Source organism: Macaca fascicularis, chromosome 17, assembly GCF_037993035.2.
Source record: "Macaca fascicularis isolate 582-1 chromosome 17, T2T-MFA8v1.1".
Taxonomy (NCBI): Eukaryota; Metazoa; Chordata; class Mammalia; order Primates; family Cercopithecidae; genus Macaca; species Macaca fascicularis.
The window spans coordinates 90,182,986-90,203,644 of NC_088391.1; the positions used below are offsets into that span (position 1 = coordinate 90,182,986).

General features: G+C 41.6%; 1 protein-coding gene across 6 annotated transcripts in view; it reads left to right on the plus strand.

The window, feature by feature from the left end:
• UBAC2 (UBA domain containing 2) overlaps window positions 1-20,659 on the plus strand; it is a 189,865-nt gene that overhangs the window by 75,692 nt on the left and 93,514 nt on the right. The gene's annotated exons all lie outside the window — the stretch shown is intronic.

Sequence of the window (20,659 nt, forward strand, 5' to 3'; positions counted from 1 at the left end):
TTGTACGCTTGGTGTGGGCCCTGTCAATCAGGTAATCCCTGTATTTCTCTTCTTGAATTTTTCCTCAATTATTTTGATCACTTCCTCTTCCATTTTTCTCAGTTCTTTCTGGAAATCCTATTATCTAGAAGTTCAGTCTCCTGGACAGGTCCAGTTTTCATCTTTTTTTTTTTTTTTTTTTTTTCCTGCTTTCTTTCTCTTTGTGTTTTTGCTCTCCTTGCTGGGAGGTTTCCTGGGTTCTACCTTCCAATTATTCTAATTAATATTTTAAAATAAACTTTTTTTTTTTTTTTTTTTTTTTTTTTGAGACGGAGTCTCACGCTGTTGCCCAGGCTGGAGTGCAGTGGCGCGATCTCGGCTCACTGCAAGCTCCGCCTCCCGGGTTCCCGCCATTCTCCTGCCTCAGCCTCCTGAGTAGCTGGGACTACAGGCGCCCGCCACTGCGCCCGGCTTATTTTTTGTATTTTTAGTAGAGACGGGGTTTCACTGTGGTCTCGATCTCCTGACCTTGTGATCCGCCCGCCTCGGCCTCCCAAAGTGCTGGGATTACAGGCTTGAGCCACCGTGCCCGGCCTTAAAATAAACTTTTATTGAAGTATAAATGTATGTATCTTGAGTCCAGAGCTCATAGACTTTTTACAAAGTGACACCTTCTAAGCACCATCCAGTTGAAGAACAGAATGTGACCAACTCCCTAAAAGGTCCACTTTTGCTGCCTTACAGTTACTCCTTCCTCCCAGAAGTCTACACACTGACTTTTAACACCCTGATCTAGTTTTGTGTGTTTTTAAACTTTAGATAATAGAAATGTGGACTCTTCTGTATCTTGCTTATTTTTTTTCAGTATTCTGTTTAGTTTCACCTGTGTTGCTGTATGTAGCTGTAGTTAATTTTTTTTTTTCGTTATTGGTATAGTATTTTGGTGATTGAATACCACCATTTATCCATTTTACTTTTTATTTTTTTCTTGAGATGGGGTCTTGCTCTGTTGCCCAGGCTGGAGTGCAGTGGCACGATCATGGCAGCCTGGACATCCTGGGCTCAAGTGGTTCTCCTGCCTCAGCCTCCCCAGTAGCTGAGACTACGGATGCACACCACCAGAACTGGCTAGTTTTTTTTAATTTTTAGTAGAGATAAGGTCTTGCTGTGTTGCCCAGGCTGGTCTTGAACTCATTAGCTCAAGTGATCCTCCTGCTTTGGCCTCCCAAAGTGTTAGGATTACAGGCATGAGGCACATGCCTGGCCTCATAATACTGTTAATGTTAATGGACATTGGGATTGTTTGTAATTTGGGAATATTACAAATACTATTATTATGAATATCCTTTTTCCTTTTCTTTTCTTTTTTTCTTTTCTTTTTTTTGAGACAGGGTTTCACTATTGCCCAGGCTGGAGTGTGGTGGCACACAGTCATGGTTCACTGTAGCCTCAACCCCTGGCCTCAGGTGATCCTCCCACATCAGCCTCCCAAGTAGCTGGGATTACAGGTGTGTGCCACCACTCCCAGCTAATTTTTGTGTTCTTTGTAGAGATGAGATTTCTCCACGTTGCCCCGGCTGGTTTCAAAGTCCTGGGCTCAAGCAGTCCTCCCACCTCCACCTCCCAAAGTGCTGGGATTATAGGTGTGAACCACTGCACCCAGCTTGAATGTCTTTGAACATGTCTTTTGTTGCATGTATGTATGGATTTCTGCTGGGTATGTACCTAGGAGTGGAAAGCGGAATCATAGTGTATACATATGTTTACATTTGGAAGATACTGCTAGTTTTCCTGTGGGTCAGGAATTTAAGGGCCATTGAGCTAGGTGATTCTGGCCTAGAGTCTCCTATGTGGTTGTAGTCAGGATGTCAGGGACCACAGTCATCTTCAGGCTTTACTGGGATTGGAAGACTCACGGGACTGTTGGCAGGAAGCCTCAGCTCCTCACCACGGAGCTGCCTCGTGACGTGGCAGCTATTACAGCTTCCCCCAGGTGAGTGGTCCAAGAATGTTGCGGTCCTTTTAATTTTAGTTATTCTAGCAGATGTGTGGTGATATATTTTTGTGATTTCAGTTCACATTTCCTTGATGACAAATGAGATTGAGTAGGTTTTCATTTATTGGTTTGTTGTTTTGGTTTTCTTAAAAATATTTATAACCTATTTTAAATTTTTATTGGCTCTTTATTTTTTGAATATTCATTTTTCCTGACATCCTGTTTTCATTTCGTGGATGCAATATTTTTTATCCCTCTCATAATGAGGACAGTTTCTTCACCACCTGCCCCTTCCGCCCACCCCCCAGGTTTTATTTCTCTACACAGTTTCTGTTTCTTCTGATTTCCTTTTTACCTCTTTGTTTTCTGCTTTTGATGTCAGGATTTTTCCTTACATATCTCTAAGCCTTTGGTTATCTGTTTGGATTTAAGATCCAGCTTTTTAAAAGCTCATTGGAGTCTCAGGATGAGGTCCTGGATGACCATGGGCTCTGTTTTAGAGTCCTCTGGTGAGGATTTTTGGGAATGCCAGTGTCAGAATCTGTGCATTTGTTTCTTCCCTGCTCATCCCCAATGGGTTGGTCACATTCCCCGGATCATACTCTCCACTCTAATACCTGTAGGGTGTAAGCCTGGGAGTCTTAATATTTACTAATAAACCTAGACTTGAGTGTACAAATTTTGATTTTTGGTTTTGTATTTGTACCATCAGTGGTGCCTGAGAGTCCCTCCAGTATCAAGACCTTCCGTTTTACCGCTTCTAAATAATAAACCTCCAGTCATCTGACAAGATGGGGTGAGGCAGTGAGGGGTGTTTTCCAACGCTGACAAATAGTACTCCGGTTCTTCTGAGTGTCCAGCAGTTCAGTTCAGTTCTGACCCTTTCTACCTGGAGTTAGTGTCAGATCCTACAAGTCAAAGAGCCCAGTCTCAGAAGACTGTCCCTACTTCAGATGGCAGTCACACGTTGCAGGACACCTGTTCTTCTGACTGACCCACTGTAAATTGGGGGTTCCCACAACCCTCCCCCCACCAGGTCTGATACATTTGCAGGAATGTCTCACAGAACTCAGGAACATATTTGACTTAACGTTTATTGGTTTATTATAAAGGATACAACTCAGGAACAGCCAAATGGAAGAGACGCATAGGGCAAGGTGGGAGGGTGGAGTGAGAGTGCATGGAGCTCTCATGCTGTCTCTGGGCACCCCACCCTCTCAGCACCTCCATGTATTCACCAACCCAGAAGCTGTCTGAATGTCACTGCAGAAGAGTCTTTATAGGGCTCCATCTCCCACCACCCCGCTTCCTGGAGGTGCGTGGGTGGTGCTGAAAGTTCCACCCCTCTAGTCACTTGGTCAACCAACTCCATCTGAGGCTATCCAGGGGCTCTACCCTAAATAATCCATTAGGGTAAATTCAGATGTGGTTGAAAGGGGCTCATTATGAAGAAGAAAAGACACTTCTGTCACTTAGGTGATTCCAAAGATGTTTTGGGAGCCAAACACCAATACATTTTTGTAGAATACCACAGCCAGCCAGCAGGTGGGTAGAGTTCGGGTGGTGGCTGGGCAGTGTTCTGCCTGCCTCTTAGCACTTCTGGAAAACCCTGGCCCTGCAGCCTTTGGGAAGTCAAATGTTAATCAGGTTGCCTCTCAGATTTCACCACTGCTGGCTTAGTATTTGGCTTTCTCAGGTTTGCCAAGATAGCTACCCCTGTACAGTGTTGCTGTTTTCTAACTTAGAAAAATTTTTAGGATCATCTACTCTTCCTTGTCTTTGTGGGCCTGTACCTTTAAAAAAATCCTTTTAATGTCACTCTTATGAGATTTTAGGAAAGAACAGAGGAGATAAATATGTATGTTCAAACTACCATCTTTAAAAGGCAATAGTAAGGCGGGGCACGGTGGCTCACGCCTATAATCAATCCCAGCACTTTGGGAGGCTGAGGCGGGTGGATCACGTGAGGTTAGGAGTTCGAGACCAGCCTGACTAACATGGAGAAACCCCGTCTCTACTAAAAATACAAAATTAGCCAGGCGCGGTGTCACATGCCTATAATTCCAGCTACTCAGGAGGCTGAGGCAGGAGAATTGCTTGAACCTGGGAGGCGGAGGTTGTGGTGAGCCGAGATCGTGCCATTGCACTCCAGCCTGGGCAACAAGAGCGAAACTCTATCTCAAAAATTAATAAATAAAATAAAAGGCAAGATTGGTTTTTAAAAAGGTGTGTGTTTTAAGAATACTTGCAGTCATGAAATCATTTTTTTCTGCATTAATAGTTACCTCTACAATCATTCAAACATTTTATCAAGGCCATTTTACATTGTGTCATCCTCAAGCATCACTTTCTTACTCAAAGTAAAATTGTCCTTGTAATCACTGCTCTATCGTCTCACTCTCTGGGCCTACTTACCGAGGCTCTGAGTATTTCAGGCAGTTTTGCCCCATCCCCTCTGTCACTACCCGCAAGCCTCAAATCCGGAGGTGGGTAGTGGTAAATGAGCAAGAGGGAACTTGCTTAGTCTCAGGATCCATCTATAGGAACATAATGTTCTTCTAATTTCTGCAGATACCCAGTTTCTGTAGGATCAATTTCCTCATGGTCTCCCGATAAAGGGGCCTTTCCTGCTGTTCTCGATGAGCAGATTAATGTAGGGCACAGGTCTCACCTTCTCCATGTTTTCCAGTTCTGCCTCTTGCATTGCACAGGATAAAGCTTTCCAGGACTGGGCACAGATAATTCAGGAAGCTAAGAAATAGCTGTAATGGTGCCAACATTATTCTGTGGATTAATTTGGTTATTTGGACCTATTTAAAATAATCCATTATAGGTATTTTATGTGACGTTTTTCTTTAATTTGTAGCCCTGTGTGTGGCTTTCATTGGGGCTATGCTATTATTAATTATTACTACATTATTACTACATGTGGTAATAGAGTTGGTACCAGGCAGTGGTATTCACTGTCTCGGGCACATGAAGGGATTGCGCTGTCTGGAGTTGAGGGCCAGTCAGAGAATAGCAGCACACCTACAATCATCTGTGGTCATCTCGAATTGCAACCGTTGGAATATTTTTAAGGGAAGTGGGTATTGTGGGCAAAGTTAGCAATAAGTGACAGTTAGCTTTCTAAATTATTGTGTCTCTGCTTTGAATTTGGGCTAAATAGCCAACATGTAAATAGTCATCATAGTTTGAAAAATGATCAGTGTCTTTAAAAGTGAAAAAAAGTGATATTTCTCAACCTAAAGATAGGACTACCAGGATCTCCAAATTTGAAGTGATCACATGAACGTGTTAATAGATTAGATAAGTTGAATGAATAGGTATTTTTAGATATCTTCTCTCCTTTAATTCCTATTTAAAAAATAAACTTTGTTGATAGTTTTACTATTTATTTAACAGTAACTTTGTTACTGTTTTACTGCTAAGAAAACATTTTTAGAGAGACTAAGAAATCTGTCCCGAAACATATAACTCTATTGAAATTTTAACCTACATCACTTGAATCTAAAACCACTGTGCCTCCAAGTCAAGATAAAGCAACAGAAACTGACAGGCTTGTAGTTCCTCATGTTCCATCAGTTTGTGGAGAATTGTATTTCTGAGTATTGATTATAACAAATGTGTGTGAATGTTGACTTTCTTTCCTTCATGAGTTACTCAGTATTTATACTGAGAAAAATAGACTTTAGTCTGCTGTTGTGTAGCCAAAGCCTTTGGATTTTGAACTGTTCTCTTTCTCCTTCCTTTTCCCACCTCCCTCTCGGCTTGCCACCTCCTTTTCTTACCCCTTTATCTCCCCTGCTTTTGCAATGATCCCACTCCTCTTCCCCTCCCAACAGTACCTACTGGTTTGGTTAGCCCTACCAGAGATTTTAGTAAATAAATACTTAAATACTTGAATGTGATTGCATAGAGCAAAGTTGACTAATAAAAAATATATCAAAATTTGTATTTATAATGAAGGATGTGAGAAAATAAACTGCCACCGTTCAAGGGTTTCAGGAGAAGCTTAAAGGTCACTTCTTGCAGAAGCCGTCTTTGACTGCCCCACCCTCAGACTAGGCCACAGTCTCTTGTGATGCGCTTTCTTAGAACACTTTTCTTTCTTACAGCGCTCATCACTATAGATAGTAAAGAAAATGTAACACATGATTTGCTATCTGCCACCTCCACTAGAATACAGGCTTTGTGCCAGGAGGAGACTGTGTTAGTCTGTCTCACTCATGATGCCTCACTGCCTTAGTCTGTTCAGCCTACTCTAACAAAATGCCCTAGACTGCGTGACTTATAAACCACAGATATTTATTTCACACAGTACTGGAGGCTGAGAAGTCCAGGATCAAGGCACTGGCAGATTTGGTGTTTGGGGCTGTCTTTTCACAGTGTCCTCACATGGCAGAAAGCAGAGAGTTCAATGGGTTCCCTTTTATAAGGGCACTAATCCTGTTCACGAAGACTCCACCCTCGTGCCCTAATCACCTCTCAGAAGCCCCATCTCCTGAGACCATCACACTGAGGGTTAGGATTTTCACATATGAATTTGGAGAGGACAGAAACATTCAGTTGATAGCACTTGGTTCGCGTAGTGGCTCCCACATAGTGGACACAACTGCGAGATGGATGGATTGATAGAGCAAATAGATAAATGAAAAGTATTTCATCTTTTGATTTCATCTCCTTTTGTTTGGACTATTATCGTAGCCTCCTAACTGTTCTCCCTGCCACCATCTCAATGCCATCATCTGCACTGCCCCTCTCCCCTAATTTTATCTACAAAGGAGATCTGGTCTTATTCCTTTACACCTTGAGAAATCTTCTTTGGCTCCCTCCTGCTGTTCTATGAAGTTTAACTTGCTTGTGACACACCTCAGAGCTCCAGCCAGTCTTCCCAGCCTCATTTTCTGTCATCCCTTCCTTGTACTCTGCATGTCACCTAAATTGCATTACTCACTACTGCCTGTCACGCATACATCATTTCAGATTTCTCTGGATTCATTTATTACGACAGCTGTGGTTACAACACCCTTTCTCCTCTTTGCTTGACAAACTTCTACCAAGAAAACAAGGAGAACTTTAAGTGTCCGCTTGGATAGCTCTGCTCCATGAAACCCTGCTTCAGCCAGGGTTGGAATTAACGTCTCCTTCCTTCCTGCTCCCAGTTAACTTTGTGCTTGTAAGTTACATCAAACATTCCTTGAGATTGTAAATATTTACCTAATTGACCACTCTCTCAACTGGATGCTTTTGAAAGAGCAGGATCTTACTCTCTCTTACAGCTCCCTCAGCATGGAGTAGTGAAGAGTGTTCTTTAATACCGAAGAGACAAAGAAAACTGACTGGGCTCAGTCTGCCACACGCTAGTTGCTTCAGTTATTTTTTTGCACTAAATTATTGTGTCTCTGCTAATGTCCTTTTTCCTTTCTTCCTTCCCTCCCTCCCTCCTTCCTTCCTTCTTTTTTTTTTCTCTCTCTCTCTCACTCAGTAAGCTACTTCAAATCTCTTAAGAGAAAAATATAGGCTGCGCGTGGTGGCTCATGCCTGTAATCCCACCACTTTGGGAGGCCGAGGCAGACAGATCACTTGAGGTCAGGAGTTTGAGACCAGCATGACCAACATGGTGAAACCCCATCTCTGCTAAAAATGCAAAAATAAACCAGATGTGTTGGTGGGCACCTGTAATCCCAGCTACTTGGGAGGCTGAGGCAGGAGAACAGCTTGAACCCAGGAGGCAGAGGAGGTTGCGGTGAGATGAGATCACACCATTGTACTCCAGCCTGGGTGACAGAGAGACTCCATCTCAAAAAAAAAAAGAAAAGTATAAAAGTTGAATTTCACATTTGGGTTCAGTGATTTTTTTTTTTTTTTTTTTTTAAGGATTGAAATGTGGACTTATAAAATCATTTCCACATCTTACCTAGAGAGAAGCATATAATCCTTTCATTCTTATATTCACAAGATATGTCCTTTCTCGAACAAAAAGTTCCCACACTTTTGGGCTCAGTTCAGTATTTGGGTGTTGGATACCATGTGTCCGGCATTGTACTTGGCACTACGTCACCTTGGCAGTCAGCGAGCACACGCCAGGCTCATCCTAGACACTCTGCAGGTGGGCCCATTGATGTGCCACTTTCCCTCCTCAGAACAGCCCTGGAAGGTGAGAACTCGCATCTCCTTTGAGGAAACAGGCTCAGAAACCTTCAGTGCTATTTTGCTATTTTCTATAAATTGATAAAAGAAAAATCATGATGTTAGAAGATACATAACAAGACAAAGAGGCTTTTCTTGTCTCACTTATGTCTTGACATTGCCTGAGGACTGATTAGGAACTGAGATTGCCAATCATTTTAACAAGATTTTAGTAATGTTTGAAGATCTGTGCCTTCTGAATCAAAGTGGCATGCAGAGGTACTTACCTTATGGAATTGCTGGCTAATTGTGAAAGGAGACTCAGGCTTTTAACACTGCAGGAATTTCAAAAGTGACAGTCTCAGGGGCCAGAGTCTTACCAGGGAACAGACCTAATGTATCCAGTTTAAAAGGGCCCGTAAGCTGTTGCCAGAAGGCTACGTGAAGCCACATGATCAGTGATTTTGTATTTGAACATGAAGGGCAGTGGCATCATTGACCTAAGCTAGAGTTTTCTCACCCTCAGCACTTTTGATATTTTAGTTGCATAACCCTTTGTGGTGGGGGCGGTCCCGTGCACTGCAGGGTGGCTGGCAGCATCACTGGCCTCCACCCAGTACATGCTGGTAGCAAAACCTCCTTCCTCCAGTCTTACCCCAGTCATGACAACTGAAAATGTCTCCAGATAATGCCAAATGACACTTGGGGGGCAAAGTCACCCATGATGGAGGGTCATGACATGCATGGTGCTGGGTGGTAGATAGAACCTTGGAAAGAATTAGCCCACACCCTTGAGGAGCTGATGACCTGTGAAGCTTGTTGAGACCTTTTGACTAGGTAGAATATTTCTAGTAGTTGACTGAAATAGCTTTGGTTGAGGCTATTAGTAAAAATTTGTTTTAAAGAGGTTTAACATCTGTTTTCATTTCTGCTTTTCTGAGTTGCTTTGCTGCTCAATTCCTTTATTTTAGCTGTGTTCCTCTTGGGACTTCAGACATTTGAGTGTGTCAAAATTTCCAGTCTGATAGGAAATATGTTTTGTTCAAAAAGAAATAAAGATATTAATAACTGTTAGGCTAGAATGATGGAAGTTTAACGCAGGTTAAGTCAGACTCGGGTGACAGCAAAGGAGATACTTTAATAGTGAAGGGAACTTGTAGTCTGGTTGTATTCAAGATTCACTTCCTGTTCTTGTTTATCGTTGGAAAGTTGCACCTTGTGAAAGATTTTAGATTTAGATCATTGTATTGTTCTAAGAAAAAAAATTCAAAATGCTAACCATGTCTTGGTAACCATAGCAAAATATACAACACACAAAAATAATCTCATACCTATCTTAGGGTTGGATTTTTTGGTGCATGTTATGTGAGTTCTGAAATATCTAATGTGCTTGAAATCTAATGTGCTTTTGTTACCTGAACTCAAGGAAAAAGGCTTTGTCAGTTACAAGAGAATAGGCATCTCTGTTTTGGCTGGATTGTTAGATGAAGTAATAGAATGAATTCTGGCTGATTCAGCAGAAAGGGAATTTATGAAAGTAGCTCAGAGAATATTTGGGAAGGCAAATAATCAGTCTTGGGTACACCAGAGCTAGAATCAACACTTTACAGTTCTCCTATCTCCTAAAATTGTTTTGTTTGCTTACTTAATGTTTAATATTGGCTTCTAGGATGTAGGATTCAGACAGCAACTTGGTCTGTGTGGTTTTCACTTGTTATTCCAGTCTGAATAACAGCTGGTTCATAGAGGCACTTGATAATTATTTGCTGTATAAATAAATGACAATACCAAGGATAGATTTGTTAATATTAGTGACAATATGAAGAAAAAATATAGAGTAACATTATGAAATGTTTTTTTTGTTTGTTTGTTTGTTTTTGAAACGGAGTCTCGCCCTGTTGCCCAGACTGGAGTGCAGTGGCGCGATCTCGGCTCACTGCAAGCTCCACCTCCCAGGTTCACGCCATTCTCCTGCCTCAGCCTCCCAAGTAGCTGGGACCACAGGCGCCGCCACCACGCCCGGCTAGTTTTTTGTATTTTTAGTAGAGACGGGGTTTCACCATGTTAGCCAGGATGGTCTCGATCTCCTGACCTCCTGATCCGCCCATCTCGGCCTCCCAAAGTGCTGAAATTACAGGCTTGAACCACCGCGCCCGGCCGAAATGTTAACGTTACACATTCCATTTGGAGATTTTTTTTGACAGCAGGATTTACCTTTTCTCTTAAGAAATCTTAATAAATTTGTATTGAACAATTTTGTACCATAGAACCTTGTTTGACGTATGTTCCTGATTTAAATGAATAGCCACAAGCAGACTTGCAAGAGTAGATGTTGGTATTGCTGTGTTCTACATGAGAAAGCTGAGGGTCTGAGGATTGAGTCACCAAGTGATGGCTACTTAAGTGGCAAGCCTGGATGGAAACTCAAGCCCATCTGAATTGTAGCTCAGACATTTCCTTAATGCCTTAATGCCACTTTTTTTTTTCTTTTTGAGACTGAGTCTCGCTCTTTTGCCCAGGCTGGAGTGCAGTGGCGCAATCTCGGCTCACTGCAGCCTCTGCCTCCCAGGTTCAAGCGGTTCTCCTGCCTCAGCCTCCTGAGTAGCTGGGATTACAGGTGTGCACAACTACGCCCAGCTAATTTTTGTATTTTTAGTAGAGACGGTGTTTCACCATGTTGGTCAGTGTGGTCCAAACTCCTGACCTCGTAATCTGCCCTCTTTGGCCTCCCAAAGTGCTGGGATAACAAGCGTGAGCCACCATGCCTGGCCAATGCCACTTTATTTTTTAAGGTAAAACAGTCTAGTTAATGGTCATCTAGTCACTATAGCAGGAAGCATCTTGAACGTATAAACTTGCCAAACTGAGGCTGTGTATTTCAACTGCAGCAATGTAAATGTCCAGAGACAACTTATATGATTGTATTCAGACTTTGTTGCTAAAATTAGAAGTACAAATAAACACACAATGCAAAGAAAAAAAAAGTTCCAATTGGGGGGAAGTGCCCCCACGAATGGGGTCTGAAGAAGCACTATATGACACTCCAGTTATTTATCTGTTACTTTTATTTTCATTTAATTAGACTGAAGAAACTGCTGTTTCTCTTCAGTAGCTACCAAGTGCTGCCACTTATGTTTTATACTTTTTGAAAATTTTAAAATAGTTCTGGTTTATAGAAAAGTTGCCAGGATAGAACAAAGAACTCCCATATATCCTAAAAGCAGATGCCCCCATTATTGACATTTTCCGCATTTGCTGTTATCATTTTCTCTCTACATACATGGTGTTTTTTCTGAATCATTTGAAAGCAAGTCGTAGACATAATGTCCCTTTGACTCCAAAATACCATGAGTATGTATTACTTTATTCACCTCTGGCAAGTGTCGTAATAATGTCCTTTATGGCAAAAAGGAAAAACAAAATTCTGGCCCGTGGTCCAGTTCAGTATTACGTGTTGCATTTCATTGGTACATTCCCTTACTGTTTAATCCGGACTGTTCCTCAGTCTGTCTTGGGCAACCTTGGTATTTTTGAAGACTATAAGCCAGGACTTACAGAAGATGATACATATTCTAAGGCTGTGGGAAAATTAAAGCTTGTGAGGGTGAAGCAGTAGATGAAAATAATGTGTAGTTTTCATATTTCTCTTGGAATAACATTTTGTAACTTTTTCATGAAAAATTTCAGTGAAACAAGCAGAGAGAATAAAATGAGCCCTATTACCCAGATTTTGTAATTAAGGTTTTTGTTGTCCTCTTTCCATTCCCTGGCATTTTTAGTTCAAGTATTTTGAAGCAATTTCCAGACATCATAATACCGTATTTCATAGTTCAGTAAGCTCTAAAATGGCATTTCTTATATACCCATAATGTTACCTAACAAAATTATTCATAATTCTGTAATACTATTTACTGCTGAAACTACTGTTTCCACATTTATCCTGTTAGCTTGGAAATGCCCTTTTACATTTGCTTTTGCGTTCGATTGTGGTGTATCTTAAGTAGCAGCTGCTGCTGCTCCTCTGGCCTCCTCCTCCTCCTCCTCCCTTTGGTAGAGTATTTTTGTACTTTATTAGAATGGTATGGTGGGTATACTAGATTAACTGGCTCATTATCTTATTTATTATTACCTTTTTTCTTTTTCTTTTTTTTTTTTAAGAGACAAGTGTCTTGCTCTGTCACCCAGGCTAGAGTGCAGTGGTGCGATTGTAGCTCACTGTAACCTCGAACTTCTGGGCTCAAGGGATTGTCCTGCCTTAGCCTCCTCAGTAGCTAGGACTACAGGCATACACCACCACGCCCAGCTAATTTTTAGTTTTTTATAGAGACAACGTCTCGTTATGTTGCCCAGGCTGGTCTCAAACTTCTGGCCTCAAGCGATCCTCCTGCCTTGGCCTCCCAAAGTGTTGGGATTATAGGCATGAGCCACCATGCCCGACCAGCTGGCTCATGATCTGTTCCAGGGTTCTCCTGTTGTACTTCCCATAAAGCAGAGGTTGGAAAGCTGAATGTTCTATTTCTTAAACTCCCTTGCCTGGAGTTCTGGATATGATTTGGGTTCCATTATTCAGAAAAATGTGTGGCTTTTGAACTCAGTATGAGCCAAGGCATATGAGTTAGCCATTTTCCTGGTGCAGTTCTACACATCCAACGGGGTGCCAGAGTTCACAGTTCAACCCCCTGAAACTCCCTGATCCCTAGACTCTGCCAAAGTGGTTTGACCTTGGAGCTCACAGTTGATGTAATTAACTTTCGTCGTTTCCCAGATGCTTCAGTGTGTCAGAGGAAACAGTTCTCCTGGTAGACCAGTCCTTATGTGTTCCAGGAGTCTATTCCTGGAGGCACTGGATCTGCCCTTCTAGCCTTTTCAACAATTGTATAAGCACCGAATTCTGTGTACTAAATCTGCTGCCCAAAATAGCTGAGGAGGTTTCTGTTATCTGTAGCTGAACCTTGGCTGACAGAACTGCTAATCAAAAGAATGTAACATTTCTATTTTACTTCAAATGTATATATACAAAACAACATACCTGGATCTGAAACATTTAGATTTGGACTGGAACATAGCTCTTCCTTGTGGTCCTTTGTGTTAGGAGATCGAGTTCCTCAAAGAACATTGTGTGTGTGTTTATGAAGCGTTGCTGATCTTTTCATATGGCTTTCTGGTATAACCTGTTCTTTGCTGGTGACTTTGTTACCACCAGCCGTCTCTTATTAGGACCTTTTTTTTTTTTTTCATTTTTATTTATTTTTAATTTTTTTTCCCACTTTTAGGGTCAGGGGAGTACATATGCAAGTTTATTACATGGGTAAATTATGTATCACTCAGACTTGGGTTACAAATGAGCCCATCACCCAGGTAGTGACCATAGTACCCCATATGTAGCTTTTCAACCTCCATCACCCCACACTTCCCCCACAAGCAGTCCCCAGTGTCTGTTCCGTTGTTCCTGTCTTTGTGTCCATGTGTATTCAATGTTTAGCTCCCACTTATACATACAAACATGCAGAATTTAGTTTGCTCTTGCCATGTTAGTATTAGGACTTCTTGAAGGTGTGCTGAGACTTCCTTCACATGTGATCTTAGAATGTGGCCAGTGCGCGTCCCATTCTCCTATGATTTGGATTGCTGTGCTTAACTGATTGGAGATGGAGACTGGTAACTATGTCTCTCTCAATTCTTTCTGAATCCGTCCCTGAATTTCTCCTCTACGCTCTGATGTAACAAGAGTAAGGGCGTGTGTTAGAGAACAGTCTTACCATTTTTAGAAATATATTACAGAAATTTTCAAATATACATAGATACAGAGAGAATGGTATAATGACTACCATGTACACATCACCTTTTAATCATTTTTTTCAACACACAAACTTCAAATAATTTGACAACTGGATCCCTAATGGGACACTGGTTTCCGTTTTTCATTTTACCATGTGGTTCCTAAATTCTGCATGGTGGTGGCCTCCAGTGTCCCTCAACCCTGCCCCTGCCTCAGATTTGCCAGTATCTCTACGGGCCTCTCCAGAGGCCTGAGTGTCGGGTGCAGGCACAGGCAGGTACCAGGTTTCAGGTAGAGCCCATGAGAGATTGTTGGGGTTGAAAACCAGGACTGCCTTGATTTCTTGTCACATGGGTGTCAGGCCTGTGGGTCTGTTTTGGTAATGTCTTCCTCTTAAGTGCTGTGTTTTGTTTTGTTTTTTTAAATTTTGAGACAGGGTCTCACTGTCACCCAGGCTGAAGTGCAGTGGCACGATCATGGCTAACTGCAGCCTTGACTTCCTGAGCTCAGGTGATTCTCCCACCCCAGCCTCAATTCTTTCTGAATCCATCCTGAATTTCTGCCTCCACCCCACGATGTAACAAGAGTAAGGAAAAATATTTCTTTTTTTTTTTTCCATAGAGACGAGGTTTCACCACGTTGCCCCGGCTGATCTCCAACTCCTGGGCTCAAGTGAGCCTCCTGTCTCAGCCTCCCAAAGTGCTGGGATTATAGGCATGAGCCACCATGCACAGCCTTAACTGCTGTTCTTTTAACAAACCAATAATGTTCAACTTTCGGACCTTCTCCTTGCCCTGGCTCCCTTACTGGGGAAAATAATAAGCAATAATACATGAAATGGCACTTGCATATACTTTCATTACTCTCTTGAACATATGATACATGATATGCTAAAACATACTGTTTGCATTTATTTTTATAGGCTAATATAGGCAGTAACCTTATATATTTTTACTATGTAGCCCCTGCCAAAAATTTGATATTTCATGTCAGGACTTGATGGGAAAATTGTGAAACTGCTTCCCTCAAGCAATAAGAACGTATCAAAATGTTACTTTTTTTAGATTAGGTCTCAAACCTTTTGTAGCCTCTGTGTAGTTTCATTCTGACACACTTTTTTCTTCTCCAAATCAGCCTGGGAAAAGTCATTCTTACACAGAAACCAGAAATAAATGTTTTAACACTCTGAGAAAACGGATAAAAGCCAATCAGAAAAGCACTTGAGTTCTTGTTTTGGATCAGTTGCGGTAGATGCCATGTGGGGCAGAAAGTAACGTGGCCCCTGCTCTGGAGTGGTTTTCAGTTGAGTGGACAGGATATCTAAGAGCATTACTAACTACGAGAAGCAACACAGTTAGCATGCAGATAGAGAACAGCTTTGAGAACAGCTTTTTAATGTTTGAGGAAGATGAACCCTTGAAACAAAAAGGAAATAATATATTGTATTGCCCTCTTAAACAGCTTCTTCTTTCTAACAACAACAGTATTGCCAGGATTTCTCTCAGTTGGGGTATGCATTATCAGAGATAAAGTAGGATAGCAGTCATATGCTGCTTTTTTTACATGTGGAAGGAAACGGAAAAGCTAGTGGTGCTCCTCTTATACTCTCAACAGAAAAGTTTCTTTTTGGAAAATAAATCCTGACTGATTTAAATGTCATTCTAGTTTCTAATTTAATATATTTTCCATGATTAACATTTTAGTACCAAGCAAGTATTAGTTATCTGTTGCTGCCTCACAAATTATGACATGCAATAATATCAACCTCTTATTCACCATATTTTAAAACTACAAGTCATATAGTCTCCTCAGCTAATATTTGATGACCTATAGTCAACATATATTTTGGAGCACTGTCTATGTTCAGGGTGTCATGCCTGGTGCTATCCAGAATAGAAAGAAGGAAAAGCTAGTGTCTCTTCCCCAGTGGAGTTTATGTTTCATTTTAGGGACACAAGAATATTGCACATGAAGTAATAGACCACAGACTGTATGATGGCTGGCAAAGAGCTTGCCTATTATCTAACACTTACTTCACTGACAAAACAGTGAAGTCTAGAAAGGCTCAAAGACTGGACAAAGTGGGATGGAGCTGGGTTGGAGTCAGACGGAACCAGGCCACCAATCTCCAGGCCAGTGTGTTTTTTCTTCGTTTGTTGTAAAATCTAAATTAAAGCTATGTGGCATATACTCTAAAAGCCAAATAAGTTGAGGAAAGGAGGATGGATGGCTTTGAGTAGTCAAAGAAGGATTAAGGGAGGCGGTGTGATTTGGATGTAAGTGTAAACAAGAAGGGGAGGAAGCAGAAGAATCCCACCAGTGAGAACCAAACATTTTATCCACAGGACAGAGACAAAACCAACCAGATGAACTTGAAAGGCTCATATTGGGCAATGGAGAGAAATTAGGTTGGAGGGAGTTGAAAGTGTAGGAGAGGAACTTGGACTTGATGTGGTAGATCATGGGGAACTATTCTCAATCCCTGAGCATGAAATGACACAATGAAAGTGGAATTAAGGAAGATTATTTACCAGAAGAACTGGATAGTGTCTGCATTTTTCTTTTCTTACACTCCGTGTATTGGTCTTTTTTTTTTTTTTCTCATTCCAAGTAGGTGAAACACTGTGTTAATCAGAACAGGTTAGCTTATGTTGCAGCCACGAAATAACCCTGAAATCACAGTAGCTTAATCCATAGTGTGTTTCTTGTTTGCACCACTTGTCTAATACAGTTGGGTGGGTCATGGGGTGGGAGTTCTCACTTATTCGTTCAGGGACCCAGGCTGACAAAGGTGCCACCATCTAGAACATTGCCGGATGCTGTGGCAGAGGAGAATGCCACTCCCTCACACTTCAGGCTGGAAGTGACACACGCCTCTTTTGCCCCCAGCCCATTAGTCAGAGGTAGTCACATGCTCTTCCTCCCCACCCTCAAGGAACTTGAGGCTATTTGGTGAGCAGTGTGTGTCTCTTTCAAGGCTTTCTGAGGACCTGGAACATACACGTTTCTTTGTTTAAGAGAGAAAATACGATGATGAAGAGTGCAGACCCTGGAGCCAGACCCCAGAGTGTAGAGCCTGGCTGCCCCGCTTGCTGTGACCTTGGGCAAGTTACTCAGCCTCTGTAGCATAGTTTCATCATCTGGAAAGTGCGACTGGTAATAGAACAAGCCTCACAGCATTCTTGTGAGATTTGAATGAGCACTTTATATATGTAAAGTGCTTAAAGCACTATGCTATATAATTGTTAGCAAGTATTTATTACTGTTGTTAGTCATCATTTAATCTGCTGGCTTCTGGTACAGCATCCTAAAGAAAGGCTAAAATTTCTGACTCATCAAGAGGCCTGGGGGAAAGAGGTTGTAATTAGGTGTGCCATGGCCAGTGTCTGGACTAGGATGATGATAGTGGGCAAAGAAAAAGATAGGCAAGGCTAGGCGCGGTGGCTTATGCTTGTAATCCCAGCACTTTGGGATATATCACTTGAGGTCAGGAGTTCGAGACCAGCCTGGCCAACATGGTGAAACTCATCTCCACTAAAAATACAAAAATTAGCTGGGTGTGGTGGTGGACATGTAATACCAGCTATTCGGGAGGCTGAGGCAGGTGAATCATTTTGAACCCAGGAGGTGGAGGTTGCAGTGAGCCAAGATTGCGCCACTGCACTCCAGCCTGGGTGACAGCAAGACACCGTCTCACCAAAGGAAAAAAAAAAAAAATAGAGAAAAAGAAAAGATAGGCAAGAGTGTGTGTAAGAGGAGAGCACCCAGGTAGGGATTTGTTCACCACCTGAATCCCATGGTTGAGACAAAAGTATCAGGTGTGGGTGACAGAGAATGCAGGTAGAGTTTGCAGAGAAATTCAGGGGCTTGAGGGGAAATCTGAATTCAGATGTGGTGGTGGGGAGATGTCCAAGGCCCTGGGGGAAATAGGAAAGGGAGGAATGGAGCTCAGGCTACAGGGTGGAACCTCTTACTAAGCAAGTTTCAGTAAGTGGTGGCGTGAATGCTCCAAGTCAGGCCACAGGTTCGGGGGCCAGAGTGTGGGATTAAACCGGCTCTGCCACACCATGTGACCTTGTTGCTGTAGTTTCCTCATCAGCAAGATGGGGATGATAGTCATACCATGTCTTAAGGTAGTGAGGATTAAATAAGATGATGCCCGTAGAGGACTTGGAAAGTGGCATGTAGTCAGTGATCAGCAAGGTCTTAATCGAATAGAAATTTGGGGGCTGTCTTTTAAGCAACCCACTTTTCTGAGTTTAATGAAAACCTTCCATTGGCAGCAGTTCTGATAAGTACTCATGTAGTCCTCCCTGGGTTCAAAATAATGGCCTTGTCACCAGGTCACTTGTAATCCACATGCTTTTCATTTTCTCATTCTTCACCCAAATAGTCAGTGAGTGAATATCTTTTAGCTATGAAGAGAGTAAAAAATTACAATGGGCTGAAAAGTAACTAAAGTAGACCATTTTAAGGGCTAATTTAAGATCAGTGCTTCCCCTTCTAAAATCACATGCCACCTTGTACTCATTGGTAGGAGCCACTGACTGCCCTTGCCTCTTGAAATATAAAATTATTTCTGTATTTAGTTTTAAATTCACTTGTTGGCTAATTAGCGCTCTCCTTTAATGTGTCTAATTTAAATTACAGGCTCTTCAAGGTCACGTGCTCTATATTGTGTAACTGCCTTCAGTTACACACGTGCTCTACATATGTAATTGAACATTTGGGTTATTTCTTTTCATTGAGAATTAAGAACTTCACAGGTATTTCAGTAGGGCTTTAGAATTTTGTTAGTAATAGTACAAAACATACGTTGTCAATTAAATAGATATTTGAGGACCTTCAGTGTACCAGGTTCTATGGCAGTGCTGTGTATATAAGAGAAGAGGCACTTGCCCTTACCGAGCCCACAGATTAGCCAAGTTTATAATCTATACCTATTGTTGGGTTATTTGTCTTATTTAAGGATTATGCAGTTTGCTAGCATGTAATAAAGCAATTGAGGCAATTGAGGCTTCTAACACCTTTTCAGGGGCCACATGATTGAGTTGTCTTCTTTATGGCTAGGATATGGAATTGGGGTTACATTCCTTTTTTTTTTTTTTTTTTTTTTTTTTTGAGACAGTGTCTTGCGCTGTCGCCCAGGCTGGAGTGCAGTGGTGTGATCTCTGCTCACTGCACACTCTGCCTTCCGGGTTCACGCCATTCTCCCACCTCAGCCTCCTGAGTAGCTGGGACTACAGGTGCCCACCAGCACGCCCAGCTAAATTTTTTTTTTTTTTTTTTTTTTTTGGTATTTTTAGTAGAGATGGGGTTTCACCATGTTAGCCAGGATGGTCTTATCTCCTGACCTCGTGATCCGCCTGCATCGGCCTCCCAAAATGCTGGGATTACAGGCGTGAGCCACCGCGCCTGGCTGGGGTTACATTCCTAATGCTGCCTTTAATTTATCAGGGTGCCTCTTCTGAAGTTAGGTTTCTTTATAAAGTCTGGGTGACACTGTTTGCTCAACCTGTTTCACAGGATTGTAGAAAGGAAGATGTTATATAATGTATGGACTGTTTTATAAATTATTGAGCTCTTCACATATACATGATGCCATTTCTAGTATCTGACACTGTTCTATATATACTATCCTCTCGCTGAATAGTCAATGCATTTATTTACACTGATCCAAACTAAATAGCTTTGAGGGTTTTTTTTTAATGTGGTCAACTGCCATAATAACTATCCATTTTCCCAGATTAGTTTTTCTAGCTCACAATTATTATTTAAAATTGTTAATAATATATCTCCCAATTCATGTAGAAAATACTTACAGGGCTGTGGTTTTCAAACAATATGTTATATAACAAAGTCATGTTCTATAACAGAATATAACAGTTATACAGCCCTGCCATGTTCTCCAAGTTGACTTGCTGGTTAGGGGAATGCCCCAGAAATAAATGTAAAGCTAACTAATAACAAGACAGTGAGAGGATGCCCACAGCCATGTATGAACAGTGGCTTGGTGAGTAGAATGGGCAGCCTTTAAGGGGAGTGATTAGCTGAGTTTGATTGGACTACAGACTTATAAGAAAACATTAATTGGAGATAGGATTAGAGTTTACCTTTTTGGCAGTATGGTTGCTGATGACTGGATAAAATCATTTATATAGATTTGTGGTATAGTGGAGGGAGGAAGAGGCAGAAAACTGAACAGATAAAAGAATGTTATTCTGTTGTCAAATGTCATAGGTATTTACTCTCTTGTTTGCAGGATCCTAAGAATTGACTCCATTAGCCCAGAGAGGACTCTTGCCTACCCTCAGAGAGCATGTTGGCTCATACATCCCAGAAAGTGCCTCTACTCCAGTGTAGTCACAGAACCAGGGCACCACAGAGACGCTCTGAAATGGAGGAAGCTTTCTTTTTGGTTTTCCTTTAGTAGTCTTCACAATGCTTCCTCTTTAGAGATCCAACTCAGATGACTATCTAAGTGCCAACTTACATACAATTTGTTGTTTTGCCCTTTCTTTTCCTTCACTTGGGAAAGTTTAGAGGTGGAGTGAAGGAAAGGCACTAAGATTTGGGCTTTCATCCGTGTTGCCTCACCTGTCTACATAAGATGTTACGAAGACCAATGCCTATTTTTGACAATGGCTTTAAAGTCAGGTGGCTCTTTGTGAAATAAATGTAATGCAGATCTGAATATATTAGTAAATGGTGTTGAATCAACCATTAAGATTAATTTTCTTACAGAGAAAAAGTTGAAAATGAGTAAGGCAAGA